This window comes from Neophocaena asiaeorientalis, unplaced genomic scaffold, assembly GCF_003031525.2.
Source record: "Neophocaena asiaeorientalis asiaeorientalis breed wild unplaced genomic scaffold, Neophocaena_asiaeorientalis_V1.1 scaffold505, whole genome shotgun sequence".
Lineage (NCBI taxonomy): Eukaryota > Metazoa > Chordata > Mammalia > Artiodactyla > Phocoenidae > Neophocaena > Neophocaena asiaeorientalis.
The window spans coordinates 533,573-550,463 of NW_020174704.1; positions in this window are offsets into that span (position 1 = coordinate 533,573).

A 16,891-nucleotide genomic window follows, 5' to 3' on the forward strand; every position below is an offset into this window, starting at 1 on the left:
ACATTTTTCCATTTAACACACTTTAATGACAACATCTTACTTCTCTGCCTGCATTAAACAATTGTCAACTAGGACTTCCCTGGTGGCGCACTGGTTAAGAATCTGCCTGCCAATTCAGGGGACACGTGTTTGAGCCCTGGTCTGGGAAGATCCCACATGCCGCAGAGCAACTAAGCCCGTGTGCCACAACCACTGAGCCTGCACTCTAGAGCCCGCGAGCCACAACTACTGAGCCCATGTGCCACAACTACTGAAGCCCGCACGCCTAGAGCCCATGCTCTGTAACGAGAGAAGCCACCGCAATAAGAAGCCCACTTGCCACAACTAGAGGAAGCCCACGCTCAGCAGCAAAGACCCAACGCAGCCAAAAATAAATAAATGAATAAATAAATTAAAAAAAACATTTGTCAACTAAAATGTTCAAAACAAAGGCTTATGTAGATTCTATATATGTGGATGATTATAAACAAGTAGGCATGGAAGAAAATGTTTTTCATTTACTGTAATATGTGACTTGGAATTCCAAGTTTTCACTGCATTGTATGTGTGCTTTTATTAAATATATATTGTTGTCATCGTTACCTAGCATTTCAGTTAGGAATTGCATCCAGCCACTTGTAACAGAGATCTGAACAAAACAGTGGCTTAAGCAAATTCGGACTTTCTTTTTCTGTCATGTAAAAGAATTCCTGAGGTTGGAAGTTCAGGGCTAGCATGATGGACCCACAGTGTCGCCAATGATCCAGAATCCTTCTAGCTTTCTGTTCTGCCATCCTTAGCGTAGGGAGTGTGACCCTTTCCCCATATGCTCAGAATGGCTGCCAGTGCTCCAGCCTCACAGTTGAGTTTCAGGCATGAATATAGAGGTCAAGAAAAGGAGCTTTCCCACTGAGTCAGCCCCTTTAAAGTACTTTCCCAGCAGCCTCACCCAGAGACATCCACTTAGATCTCATTGACAAGAACTATGTGATAGGACCTGCTGCAGAGGAGACTGGGAAAAATAGATTTTGATCTGGACACATTGAAGCCCCAAATAATATCAAGGCAGAAGGGAAATATATATTGAATAAGCAAGTAGTACTATTTGCCACAGATGTGGTTTGCAAGGCAGAAATGACAGGTATAGTGCCAAACCCATAGGGCAATGTATTATGCGAATAGAGATGTCCTTAAGGTAATTTAAACTTCTCATGAGGACACACTAGGAAACATAATGACTACCCAATGCATGCCTTCCCAGAGACTGCTGCTCTTTCTCTTCCCTTTGCCTAGAAAACTTTTCTGAGGGATTTGCAGAGCTTTATGCTTTATTCAGGTCTCTGCTTAAATTTTATCTCCTCAATGAAGTCTTCCCTGATGCCTGGAAATTAATCCAGGTTTTTCAGGGTCTGAAGCTTACACAATTTGGCAGGCCCCTTTAAGAAAGAGAAAAAAAAAAAAACGATAATATCAAATCGGATACTTACATATGAAAGTGAGTATTGATTTAGAATGAGAAACCACAAGTTATACAATTAAAAAACTTCTAACTACTACAATCACAAAATCTAGAAGAATAATATAAGTTTCATTAACTGGCTAGACACAACTCTTTAATGCTCCCTCACCCTCCACCATTTTTTGATTGTATATCCTTTGATCCTCTCCACATGTGATAACAATTTTATAATATTTTCTATAAAGAGAATAGAAAAATATCCTCTAGTATGGCTTATAAAACATTTTTTTTGTTGTTATCATTGAGAGTTTAGGAAAGTTCCTTTCAGCTTCTAGAAACCTGTGATTGGTAATATCATGTAAAATTTTAGGATTATCGTCAAGTTTGGGAAAACCTCTATCAAGTGTTTTGGTATACGAACTTTAAGATTTTAGGGAATATTACATTTTCTTATGCATTGACTAATCTTAAATATCCTTTGATTGCCACATTCATTAACTTGCTTGTCACTGATGTCCTCTCTGTAGTGGCATACTAGGTATAGTTTATATTATCTTTGTTGATATCAGTTTTTTGTGTCCAATTATCAAGTAGTTAATAATGGCAAGACCATTTTAGATTGAGAGAAAATCACAGGAAGAGGTGGGGTCCAGTAAAGGCAGGAAGTCCAGTTTGGGGGAGTGCGGTGTACAGGTAGAGCCGCACAGGTGATAAGACTGGAAAGGTGTGTTGGAACCAGTGGGACAATTGTCAAATACTGGTATGTGACTGGGGAATTTTTTTTTTTTCTTCCGGTACGCAGGCCTCTCACTGCTGTGGCTTCTCCCGTTGTGGAGCACAGGCTCCGGATGCGCAGGCTCAGCGGCCATGGCTCACGGGCCCAGCCGCTCCGCGGCATGTGGGATCTTCCCAGACCGGGGCACGAATCCATGTCCCCTGCATCGGCAGGCGGACTCTCAACCACTGCGCCACCAGGGAAGCCCTACTGGGGAATATTTTAAGTTATGATTCCTTTAAGTGAAGAAATGGAAGGCTTCTTAATAGAAAATTAAGCATATGAAAAGTGATAAAGCATTATGCTGAAGTTGGTATTAGGGTTGGACAAATTCTCAATTCAAATCCTAGCTCTGGTGCTTACTGGTCTGTGAGAACTCTTCCTACCTAGTAGCACTGCAAGAAGAAGGGACAGTGAACTGCATAACTCGATCTCGCTAAACCCAAACCCAATGCACCTCTAGCTCAACTTCCCCTTAGCTGTGTCCTGAGCATGCCCAAGGCCTCCGCAGCACCACTACACAAGGAAAAGTATGATGGAGGGGAAGTTGGAATGGGAAAAACTAGCAGCATAACCGGTTTCAGATAAAACCTCATACATTTGCAAATTTTACAAAAGTATATTGGGAAGGGGGCATAGAGTGGGCGGCCCTGACACTTCAGCAACATTGGCTTCACAGTAAATCCACCTCGATGATGACCCCTTTCAAAGCTACTGACCTCTCCCCTACTACCCATGGCTCTCCCAATTTTCCTTGCCCTTCTTAAGTTTCTCCACAGCACTTGTTACATATTATATAATTGTAATATTGTCTATTTACTTGTTTACTGTTTGTTGTTTAATTCACCTCACTAGGATATAAATTTCCAATGTGAGGACTCTTTTGCTGTGAGTGTCTCCCCAGCGTGAGAAAAGTATATGGCACGTAAAAATTTGTTGGATGAATAAATGATTCACTGGTTTCACTGTTTTGCATTGTATTTTTTGCGTCTAAATCATATTTGGTTTATTCCGTGGAAGTAAACAAACTGGTCAAATGATTGTTTCTATACTGTATTTTTGACTTTCAGAAAGCAAAATGGGAAAACTTGGGGAGGTGGAGAGTGATGGAGGTGAGGGTGAAGAGCATCGAAGGACAAGGAGAAAATTCAGTCATAATTAAAGAGCGAGCAAATGAAGTCCCATAAGAGTTAGGCCATCTCCAAGATCCCACAGGTTAGCCAGGCTACATTTCTGACTTTCCAAGTCACTTTAAAAACTGTTTTTGATAAATGTGTCCTTTGAATCCTAAGGCGGATTTATTTATGTTGCAATTGAATATTTCAGGCCTCCTGCTTCTGCTTGGTTCTCCCATCCAACATCTATCTGCTAACCGCTGCTCCACAGCCCCGGGGAGACACGGTGTTATATATGAGTCCCATAAGGTCTCAGCAAAGACTGAAATCTGATGCTAGTATTGATGTTGTCTTGAGACTGAGAAGCCTGACGCCATGTGTAGATACTAATCATACACTTTGGTCCCCTACCCAATAGAATTACTAAATAAAAAGTCGAAAGGGACTGAAATTTTGCTTTTCCGTCTTTTCTATACATTAATACAGCGTTGAGGGAGGTAGAGTGGTCTGCACAAACCAGAACTAGAATTCTGCTGTTCTACTTTCTAGCCCACATTCTTTTAACTATAATGCAGTTAAAGCTTAAAAGATAGCTTTCGGGTAGGAATGTAAAATGGTGCAGCCACTATGGAAAAGAGTGTGGCAAGTTTTCAAAACACAAGTAAAAATAGGACTACCATATGGTCCAGCAATCCTACTTCCGGGTATGTATCCAAAGGAGATGAAAACAGGACATGGAAAAGGTATCTGCGTTCCCATGTTCATCGCAATAGTATTCATGACTTCCAAAAGGTGGAAGCCTATCCGTGGATGAATGGATAGAGAAAATGTGCTATATACATACAATGGACTATTATTCAGCCTTTACAGAGAAGGCAATCCTGTGACATGCTACAGCATGGCTGAACCTTGAGGACATTATGTTAAGTGAAATAAGCCAGACACGAAAAGACAGATGCTGCACTATTCCACCTGTGTGAGGTATCTAGAGTCGTCAGAGCCATGGAGACAGAAAGGAGCATGGTGGTTGCCAGGGGCTGGGGTAAGGGGAATTGTTGTTTAAAGGGTGTAGGGTTTCAGCTCTGCAAAATGTCTAGACATCGTTGTCCAATAATGTACATAGGGCTCACACTATTGTACTACACATTAAAGACGGTTAAGATGGTAAATTTTTTGTTACCTGCCTTTATCTACAATTTTAAAAATTCAGGATGACAGTTCCTTCTTTTAAGCAGGGATGGGGTACAATGTATGACACTGGAGTGCTCAGGCCTTCCTCTCCCTGGTCCCGGGCTCAGTCTCCTTCCATTCTCTTACCCTCCCAAGAGAAGGCAGCCTTGTATCTTGGGATTTTTCCCTGAAGAATCAGAAGGTAGAGGGGAGGTGAGTAAGGCAACAAGGGGCTTAAGAGATGAAGGATGGAGTTGCTTCTCCAGGGTTTCTGGAGAGAGAAGAAAGAGGAAAGAAAGAAACTGGTATGGGAAAATCAGGGCCAGCGCTAGCCTATCCAGAGTCTTTGCATGGATGAGAAAAAAGGGCCACTCTCGGTGGATGAAGCCCCCCTGCTCCGTGGCTGGCACCTTTGTTTGAAGATACAGAGCCCCTTCCTCCAACAAGTGGATTCCCATCAAAGCCATCTCTAGACGTGTGAGTGTAGGCCAGATTCTGCTTCCCTTGGCCTTTGTGCACAAAACAATTCAGACGCTCTCTGGCAAAGGCAATGTATGGGAGAGGAAAAGAGGTTTTTAAAAAATATATAAGTAAACCTGGAAATTGTGTCCCCTTCATAAGTTTAATAAGTTTTTTTAAAAAGGACTTAAGATTTTTAAAAATTTTTATTTATTTACTTTTGGCTCTGTTGGGTCTTCACTGCTGCGCACGGGTTTTCTCTAGTTGTGGCGAGCGGGGACTACTCTCCGTTGTGGTGTGCGGGCTTCTCATTGCAGTGGCTTCTCTTTGTTTTAGAGCACGGGCTCTAGGTGCACGGGCTTCAGTAGTTGTGGCACGTGGACTCAGTGGTTGTGGCTCACGGGCTCTAGAGCACAGGCTCAGTAGTTGTGGCTCACAGGCTTAGTTGCTCCGCGGCATGTGGGATCTTCCCAAACCCAGGCTCAAGCCCGTGTCCCCTGCATCGGCAGGCAGATTCTTAACCACTGAGCCATCAGGGAAGCCCAAGGACTTAAGATTTTAAATAAATTGTGAAATAGTTAAATATATAAATCAATATAAATAATAATATAACAGACCCTATGCATAGCACCACGATTGAACATGGATCAACATATTGTTGCCTTATTTTCTTCAGATACAGCAATTGCAGATACATTCTTGCTAATGCTCCAGGCATAGTTAAAATCCACTTTGGCTACTTCTCATTCCTCTTCCTACCTCCCTAGAGGTAAGCTCCATGCTGAAGTTGATATTTATCTTTCCTGTGTTTATACTTACCACATTTGTTTGCATATGTAAATAACATATAGTCATCATTGGGCATATTTGAAAAATAATTAAATATTATATATATTAAATAAAATATATATATAATTATAAAAATACATATATATATACACACACAAAGAGAGAGAGAGGCAATAGAGAGAATCCTTTTGAAACTTGCTTTTTGCATTCAATATTATATTTTTGAGCTATTTTCATCTTACCATATACCGATCTAGCTCTATTATTTTAACTGCTCTATAGTATTCCCTTGTGTGACTATACCATTATTTCCTTAACTGTCTTGCTATTGAAGGACGGTGGGATGTTTGCACTGAAAACAATGCAGTTCCTGTGTGCACGTTCTTAGGAGCCCGCACAGATCCCGCCCATTCTGTTACTTCTCTTATGCAAAGAGAACTACTGATGGACTACCCTGAAACCCCAACATTCTTGGGGTGAACATGTATATTAGGTCCCTATTGTCAAAGTTGGTGCAAGCAGAAAAAAAACCCATTCTTAGAAACTTTCTGCTGCCACCCACCCCACTTGCTCTCTCTCTGCCATCAAGGTCCTAAAATGCTTTGAATCTTTTTTTTTGTTTTAACATCTTTAATGGATTATAATTGCTTTACAGCTTTACAGTGGTGTGTTTCTGCTGTGTAACAAAGTGAATCAGCTATGCATATACATATACCCCATATCTCCTCCCTCTTGCGTCTCCCTCCCACCCTCCCTATGATTCTTCCATTTTGCAGAAAGATTGTCCAGAAGGAAATGATGTCCTTGAGTTTGAGTCCAGACTGAAATTTAGCCTGAAGATCTTTGAAATCTTGATGACCAGGGTAAAAAGAGAAGAAAATATTATTTAAAAGCTTCAGTTTTCTCTCTTCCCAGGAGTGAAATGGAGACTTGAATAGAGGTGGGAGTGGCCTCACTCTTTATCTGGGACAAGATTTTGAATGAGATCTTTAGTTTTGCAAACTTAAAGTAGAGGCTACAACCAGACCTGGTGCTTGCATCAGCGGCACTAAGGAGCTCCGGATAAAAATATAACCTATTGTCTAAGAGGTAAGCAAAGTCGCATCTCTGCGAATATTGTTTCTGGGACAGACTTTATTTTCTAAGGAAGACTGAGACTATTTTGTCCCTGAATACTGTGGTTACTACTTGTGGAAATGGATAATTAAACAAACAAACAAACAAACAAAAACGGGTACTGCTCGAGCTTAGGTACAGACACAACTCTGGCCAGTGCAGGGCTACTTTGGGGCATGGTTGCCAAAAAATTATTTGTGGAATAAATGAAAGCAGGCTAGGAGTTGGGATGCAGGACATTCTTTCCAACTCCTCATGGACTCTGGGGTCCTGTGGAGAGATCCATTAACTGGAGCAATAGTAAGGAGTCCTTGTGGCTTGTGAGCAGGAGAACAGGGGGACCCAGAAAAATAGAAAAAGAGGGCAGAGGGGAACCTTTGGGTAGCTCATGTGATCACCTCTTTGGGGACTTCCAGAAAAAAACTGGGAGACATTTTGTGGGGGCACAGAAATCAGTCAGGTGAAGAGACATAGGAATTTGAACAACTGAGCATGAATACAACCTTATTGATATTCACAGGCTGCTGAAGAACTCATGCTGGTGAAGTATGGAGGCTGTACAGTTGTTTTCCTTTTCTTTTGGAGGAGCAGTGCTAAGAAGAAATGGCTGTGTTTCTTTTTGTCTATGTGCACAGAAATCCTTGGAAAGCGGCAAATTTTGCAGGGAGTATATTAGGCTTGAAAAGGAGGCAATTACAGAAAAGAAAAGTGAAAAGATTTTTAGCTAGCAATCCCTGACAATTTGACTTATAAATGTACATCCCATATATTTTGGATTTAATTCCCTACCTTTTTGTCTAACCTGAATGTTAAGAGTTAGGGGGAAAAAATGGTCAAATTCAAACAACCTTTCCACCATCTGAGACTGAGTTTTCACACTGATTTTTATGACATTTTAATCTACGTATATACTTTAAAAGAATTCCTGGGATAATCTTCTTCTCTGATACCTAATTATTAATTGGACTGAGATGGTACATTTTACTTTTGACTAAGTTTCTCAAATACATTTGGCATGTATAGGTAATGAATATTCAGTATTTCTATGCTTGAGGGCTAGAAGATATCTCATTACTTGTCTGGATCACTTAGGACTTTAAAGTCCTGATTTTTAAAGGTATTGGTTTGTTGTTGCTTTTAATTTCATTTTGAATTATAAAGCTCTCTGAGACCTTGCCGAAGAGGGCTGTATGAATCTATTATATTTTTCTTATTACTGGTCATACATTATCCATGCAGTATTAATGGAAAAACCAGGAGAGATAAGGTAAGGTTTTAAAGCAAAAGACTCATTTATAAGAACCAAACCTTAGAGCTTTTCCTTTCCCTTTTTTTTTCAGTTTCATCATTTCTCTGCCTCTGCCGTGTTCGGTTAGCTTGTTAACGGTATAGTTTCTATAGCAACATCTATTGGTTGTTGTGATAATGAAAGCCACAGCAAGATCGCCTGCAGAGAAATCCTTGATGCCGACAAGATCAACTCATATTTTCTTTGTCCGATGTTTTCTATTTCTTCTTGGAATGACCCTTTCAGCAGAATATAAAAGATCTCTACTAACTACTTGTGAAATAAACAGCTGAAGTCAGGCAGCCCTGATAACACATCAGTTATTAGCTTTATTCCAGCGATGGTGAGATACTGCCTGAAGGAACAAGCCAATTTCTCTAGCTATAAATTTTACTAGCCAGCACTGTTAACATGACGTAAAATGAAGGTCAGTCGACTTCTTCCAATTTGAGTTAAAAGGTTTTATTTAGAGAAAATTTCCCATGTACTCAGGTTTTAGCACTTTATCAAAATAGCAAAAGTAATGTCTGATGTTATTTGGATGTATGATTTACAGCAATCAATTAAAAATTAATTCTGATAAGATAGGTTCGGATAACCATTTAGACAACCACTAGACTAAATCCTCTGATTTGTCTCTATTTTGGGAGCTCTAAGGTGCAAATTTTTCTATCGAATATTCCTTGCCCGAATCATTCAGATACTGCACTGCTTCTCCATTTTGCTTTATGTGACATAATCGTAATTGCTAACTTGAAATGGGAGGAATTAAGAAGTTACGGGTTTTCTTTACTGCAAATTTACCCACAGTACATCATTAACCAAAAATAAGTAGGCACTTCCCTGGTGGCACAGTGGTTATGAATCCACCTGCCAATGCAGGGGACACGGGTTCGATCCCTGGCCCGGGAAGATCCCACATGCCGCAGAGCAACTAAGTCCATGCACCACAACTACTGAGCCTGCGCTCTAGAGCCCACGAGCCACAACTACTGAGCCTGTGTGCCACAACTACAGAAGCCTGTGTGCCTAGAGCCTGTGCTCTGCAACAGGAGTAGCCACCACAATGAGAAGCCCACACACTGCACCACAATGAAGAGTAGCCCCTGCTCGCCACAACTAGAGAAAGCCTGCACACAGCAATGAAGACCCAACACAGCCAAAGATAAATAAATAAATAAAAATAAATTTAAAAAATAAAATATTATTGTTTTACATAATGCTTAATTCCAAGTCCTTGATCTGTTGAGGGTCTCTGGCTTTATTTCCTATCTGTTCCAGTTTCCTTGTAGGGTCTTTCTGATTTCCATGTGAACTCATCTATTTACTTTTGTTTCAATGGTATCTTCCTTTTCTTCTCATGAACAACAACGAAACATTAGCATTAAGTTGGACTCTTAACAATCTACTTTAATTCTTTCTGGTCACTAGCCATCTATTCCATAAATTTAAATAATTTTCTAAGGATTTTAAACAGTTTATCCATCTTCCAATAGTTTAAACAGTAGATATTATTAAAAGTCTTAATGCCTAGGAATCAAAAGCAATAGTGGGATACCAAGCCTTTTGATTTCCATTCGAGACGTCTAGTATTTATGCAAAGGATTTAATTAAATTAAAACCCAGAAATTGACAAACCAAGAGGAATATCTTGTAATAACTATAATGGAAGAGAATGTAAAAAGAGAATATATATATATGTATAACTAAATCACTTTACTGTACATCTGAAACTGACACAACATTGCAAATCAACTAGATTTCAACAAAAATTTTTAAAAAAGGGAGAACAAGGGCTGAAATTCTTGTGTCCCTTTCCAATTTCTTTCATATCTTTGTATTTAGAGGAGGTTCTCATGTCTACCAAGGAAACTGCCACAATTTTCCAAAACTGTCATCTGTTTAAAATATATAAACACACATACACACATACATATACAGCAAAATATGAATAATGTTGAGTGGGCTTTTTGCGATGGACTTAAAGAAGAGGTTTTTCTCCTCTTAATGCATTTCTGTATTTTTTTCCAAAATTTATTCATCGAGAGTACCTTATTTTTATTTTTTTTATTTTTTTGTATGATATTTTTATTATATCAAGTTGAGTATATTTTAATTTTTTTTTAACATCTTTATTGGGGTATAATTGCTTTACAACGGTGTGTTAGTTTCTGCTTTATAACAAAGTGAATCAGTTATACATATACTTAGAGTACCTTATTTTTATAATTAGAAAAAGATAAGGAAAAACTTCTTGGTAAAGTTAATTATGGTTAAATGCTTTCCTACTAGGTTTCATAAATTCTGGTCAGCCTCTGGGTGTTATTTCATCCTGAAAAATCTGTAAATCTCATCTCTAGCAGAAGAAGTGGTTAATGCCAGAGATAATAAGAAAAAAGCGTTAAGGGCTTTGCCACCTGAATCTCAATGAAAACTATCTTGAACCCTACAGATCCCTTACTTAAGGTACAAAGATACCCAGGTTAAAAATCCCATACCTCGTCTAGCATGTGTCTGAAAAGTACTTCACCACACACTCTTTGTAAGAGTGGTCTCAGATGTAACCTTAGGTTATGTCTGCTATTCTGATTCATCAGGGTCTCTCTAGAGCACTTATTATTCACTTCCTTAATCACAGCCTTCAAATGCAGGTGTTTCTTAGGGTTTGGAACCCCAACTGACTGAATCATCAGCTGATGATGGCTCCAACTCCATAATCTTGAATGAATGTTTCCATGACCACAACCTGCATGTTCCCAACTTTCATAGCTATTAAACCTTCTCTCCATCTGCAACAAGCCTCCAGTTATTTGACTCCTCCAACTTTACTCAACCAGTCACCCCTGTCTCCCTTGGAGCCCACTTTTGTCTACAAGCCACAGTCAAGGACTTCAACGCTTTTGCCTTCTCCTTCCTTGAATTTCTCATCCACTGACCAGCTGGCACGGTGTAGCACTAACCTAGGTCATTACCAACATGCTTTATGCATAGCTCCTTCCCCTTTATAGTATACATGTGCCTTCACATCTTTAAAAAAAAAATCAAAGCCAATAAACAAAAAAAACCAGAAAAAAGTTCCTGTGCACTGTTATATGTTTAATCAGGATCCAACTGACTTCTTCAATTTTGTTTCAAGCTCTCTAGTGAGTGATCCAAACCCTCTGCCTTCCACTTTGGTACCATTTCATCCACTCCCTAATTCCATGTAGAAGCAAGTTTCTCCCTCCGTTATTCTTTTAAAACTAGTTTCTCAAAAATCACCAGTGAGCTCCTGGACAAACATAGAGGCTCTCTTTCAGTCCCCATTCTCCTGGGGTTTTCTGTAGTGTCCGCCAGTGTTGACACTCCTCTTTCTAAATGACCGTCTCCCTTGGTTTTCATGAATACTGTTGTTTCCTGGTTTTATTTGTCTTTTTTTTTTTTTTTTTTTTTTTAACTTAAACCCAAAACTACTTACTGGCTTTCCTCTTATTTTCTTTTTCCTTACCTGGGGGCATCACCCAACCCCCAGAGCCAGGCTTATGCCTTTGTCTCCTTATACTTTCTCCCTTGAAGAAATATCAATGTATTTTTTTTAACTTAAACCTCAAACTACTTACTGGCTTTCCTCTTATTTTCTTTTTCCTTACCTGGGGGCATCACCCAACCCCCAGAGCCAGGCTTATGCCTTTGTCTCCTTATACTTTCTCCCTTGAAGAAATATCAATGTTTGAAAATACGATTCCCACAGTGATCACCTTTTTACATTCTAACCCTTACTCTTTGCCCCAGTGTCATATGCCAATTCACTCCAGGCACAGAAACTGGGAAATAACCTATGATTTCTCAAGGTCCCTCATTTGGATATTTTACTCTCTGAAGCCATGTCACATATTGGTTCCCAGTAGGATTTACTTGAGGTAGGGTGAAGCCTGGTGGTGGTGGTGAGCAGGGAGCTTTACCAAATTTTGTTGGCCAGATCCTATCCCCAGGGGCTGACCAAGTGCAGAGTGGGTGGGAGTGGTTTGCCCTGGGGACAGGCAGGCAGTAAGGGGCATGGGTTTTCCATGTAGAATTTAAAAACAATAAAACTGACTAGAAGTTGATCTGCCTTTTATTATCACCATGTGCCAGCAATTCTAAAAAGTCAGTGAGAAATTCCTCTTCCTCAAAAAATTTCCTTTGCTGATCTCCATTCTAAACAACTGCTGTGATTACTGTTGTTATGTAACTATATATACAATCTTTAAATTAGGACATTTTAATTACTTGTCCTTTAATAAACATTGTATTCTACATGAAAGTTGATTTGAAGAACCTCCCTTTTATACAGTCAACCCAGCACATGGGAACTCAGCTGCTATACATGTTCCTTTCAAGAATAAGTTCAAAATTGTTCCGATTCTTCTGAGCTCATCTCAGGAGCAGTTCTTGTCACCAATCCCTGTGCTGCTACACATTCCACATATTCTTGCATGTAAATGGAAGAGTCAAAATTAGCCAGTGATTGTAAGACAGAACTTGAGTTACTTCAATTCTGTCATGCTAAATGATCACTTGGAGTTTTTATTTGAGTTTGAAACTTAAAAGAGTACAATGTTGTGTGAAAATTTTAGCTCATACATGCAATATTTTACCAAATTTTAAAATATATTTAAAGTTTAAATTTATTCTTTTAAAAGTGTTTGCTTTAAAATCAAAGAACAACTCAAAAAATGATTACATAATAATAAATGATTACATAAATACATTACATAAATAATGATTACTGATTATTACATAATTATTACTCAAAATAATTTTGTTTTATAGATGAGGTGGTTAGCAGATCACAACAAATGTGTACTCCATATCCTCTTGGATTTTTTTTTTTTTTTTTTTTTTTTTTTTTTTTTGCGGTACGCGGGCCTCTCACTGTTGTGGCCTTTCCCGTTGCGGAGCACAGGCTCCAGACGCGCAGGCTCAGCAGCCATGGCTCACGGGCCCAGCCGCTCTGGGGCATGTGGGATCTTCCCGGACGGGGGCACGAACCCGTGTCCCCTGCATCGGCAGGCGGACTCTCAACCACTGCGCCACCAGGGAAGCCCTTGGATTTTTATTTATTATTTATTCAGCACTTTTATAGGCATCAATGCTTGGTGTTTCCCGGTACTACATAATACAATATTCATATCACATATTTTAAAACTTCCACACTCATAAAGATTAAATGACAACAGTACAAGAAGCTGACTCCCAAGCAGTATCTTTATTTTTCTTTGTCCATGAATTAAATTTTCTGTGCTCATCTTCTCAGTTTATTTTCTAACATCTGGAAGGTCATTTGGTTCCAAGACATTTTAATGGAACAATGGAGATATGCGTGTGTGTCTGTGTGTGTGTGTGTGTGTGTGTGTGTGTGTGTGTGTGTGTGTGTGTCTTAGTCCATTCAGGCTACTATAACAAAATACCACAGACTTGGTGGCTTATAAGCAACAGAAATTTATTTCTCAGTTCTGGAGGCTGAGAAGTCTAAGATCAAGATGCCAGAAAATTCAGTGTCTGGTGAGGGCTCACTTCCTACTTCCTAGATGGCTGTCTTTTCACTGAGTCCTCACCTGATAGAAAGCAGAGAGAGGAAGCAAGCTCTCTTGTGACCCTTATATGGGCACTAATCCCATTCATGAGGGCTCCACCCTCATGACCTCATCTAATCCTAATTACCTTCTTAAAGCTCTACCTCCTAATACCATCAGAGTAGGTATGCTTCAACATAGGTATTTGTGGAGGGACACAAACATTCAGTCCATAACTGTGTGTACATATATCTCTATGTTAATAATACCTACTTATCTCTGTATATATGCATGCACAGTCATACACTTTCTTTCTTGACATCTCTGTGACATTTGAAATATTGACCACTCCTTTTTTCTCTCTTTCATTAACTTCTCTGATATCCTTTTCTTGACTTTTACTGACCTTCCTTAACTTGCCCTTTGAATGCAGGATTCCCTAAAGCTGAGTTCTGGGTCTTTTCATTTTTCATCCTCTTTCAGGGCTTTTAACTACCACTCATTAGCCCAGGACTCAAAAACAGATTTCTACCTTAGGACACTTGCCTTTGCTTCAGGTCCATATTTCCAAGTGGATATGCCACAGGACTTCAATCTTAGCATATGCAAAGCATATTATTTTCTTCCCTCAAACCAGCTCCTACTCATTTTGGTTAATGGCACCAGAAATCTTGGAATCATTGAAAGGTTAAACCTAAAAATCATCCTAGACATCCCTCATCACCCCCATTTCCAAATCCTGTCCTTTCTACCTCCTACATGACTCTCTAATCTCTTCCCTCCTCTCTATTCTCATTCCCAGCATCTTAATTTGGGTCTTCCTAAAGATTTAGTAAACTAAATTCCTCAAATTAGCCTCCTTTCCTCTCTTTTTATCCCCCACTTCCTCACCCTTATCCTGTTTTTAGACGGTTTGCTCTAAAACATTCATCAAACTGTGTCACATCCTTGTCTAAAATCCTTTATTGGGATTCTCAATACCTTCATAACAAAGTTCAGACTCTTTAGAATGTGAAATACAGTCTGTAATAATCTGATGCTTCTTTATCTTCCCCAGAATATCTCTAGTATCTCCTCAAATGTTCCTTTTTCTTCAGCCCTGTTGGACTAGTTTGAGTTGTCAAATCTTCCCAAGCCCTCTCATTCATATCTCTCATCTCTACCTGAAGTTTTCTTCCTCCTTTCCTACTCCTCACCAGACCAATACTTCTAAGTGAAGCCAATCGTTTCCATTTTATTTTGGTGTGGAATCTGCCAGAATGATATTTTTAAATGTGAAATGATATTTCTTTCCTAAAGTGATTGGTCTGTCAGGCAAATTTCTTTCCTAGATCTGATTTTGTTCTATCTTCTGTTTCATGTGAGACAGTGTTATAAAGAATAAAGGCATAAAGATCAGACTAACGTCAGACACATAAGTGAATTGATAATTCACTTCTAGCTGTGGAATGTGTGGAATACTATGTTTACCTTTTTTTCTTCCTCTCATTTTAGTGAGTTTTATTCTAATCACTGATTTTGAACTATAAATTTATTATCTGTGAGAATTGAGTTGAATTCCTTTGCTATTTCTAGCTCCAAATTAAAACCTAGAGCCTCTCTCTTATCACCCCACCCCCTGAAAGTATGACTTACATGATGTTTTTAAAATGTAACAACTCGGGCTTCCCTGGTGGCGCAGTGGTTGGGAGTCTGCCTGCCGATGCAGGGGACGCAGGTTCGTGCCCCGGTCCGGGAAGATCCCACGTGCCGCGGAGCGGCTGGGCCCGTGAGCCATGGCCGCTGAGCCTGTGCTCTGCAACGGGAGAGGCCACAACAGTGAGAGGCCCGCGTATGGAAAAAAAAAAAAAAAAAAATGTAACAACTCATTTTTATAATCCCCACACTATGCTTTGCTAGGGCAATTGAGGACTCTATAATAATTTAAACATGATTTTTTGGATAAGGTTATCAGTATCAATACCTCTTCAATACTCATATGAATTGTGTAAGCTTGACAATATCTGTAGAAGGGGCCAACTCAAAGCTTGTTCTCTGGTGTCCAGATCTTTCCTAAAGTGGCCCCACTCACTGCTCTCACCCTGTGTGACAAGGTGTGCTCTGCCTTCTAACACCCTCCTTCAGGAAACAAGCCTGAAGGGGAGGACAGAGGGAAAAGCAATTTAAGGATGTAATAAACTTTTAGATAATTTAGAAACCATCCAATATGGTCACAAGCAGATTTCTGTAAGCAGTTTTAAAACAAAACTTCTGCAGTTTTTCTAAGAAAAATATACCCATCTCTTTCTATTTCTAAAAAAAAAGAAGCAGTAGCATGAAGGGAGTTACTGAATCAAGAATAAAAAGGAAAAATAGATTTGAGACTTAGCTAATTAATGAAATGTTTAATCTCAGTATAGAAATGATCCCATGCTGTGCATTCCACAAAATCCAGACTTGTGTGCTATTTGGGCTCGATTACGTATTCAAATTCATTCAGATTTAACTGAGAAATCACTTACTCACGCATGAAAACATGGACCACCCTTTTAACATTTTCAAGTGAGGTTGTCAACTCCATTTTACCCTATGTGAAATGTATGTGCTCAGATGATTTGGTTTGTAAATCATCTATATTCCTGTAATTGATTGGAGCCAAGTAAAATGGAACCGTGAGCAGTCATCTGAGCTCAGTCGAATTTGGTGACAGCTTTATGAAATGGAAAATGTAAAGGTGGAGATAATACCACAGATGTGAAGAAACTGAACATAAAACAATAATTTGTCTTTCTTTAAAAGTTCTAAAATTCATTTGAAGGAAATATTGGAGTTTTATTGTCACTGTCTAAATAAAAGGACTATGCGGCCTAAGAAAAAAATTCAAAAAGGGACAAGAGTTGTTTGCTTGAGATGTTCTTTGTAGTTTTATCTATAAGAATAAAAAAAAAAAATTGAAGGCATCCTAACTGGCAAGTTTAGAGGGGATTTGAATAGTATATTATGGTACATAAATGAGACAGAATGTTATTGAACTACCAAAAAAGGATGAAACATAATGATATTAAGTAATATTTAGTAATGGGAAAAACCAGAACGCAAATTGAAGCTGTGTTTTGATTTCAGTTGTGTTGAATTACGTGGGTTTGTAATTATGTGTATTTGGATGATGGGAATGTGGAATTTCCCCTTTTATTTCCTTTATTGCAGTAAAAAAAATCATTTGTGCAT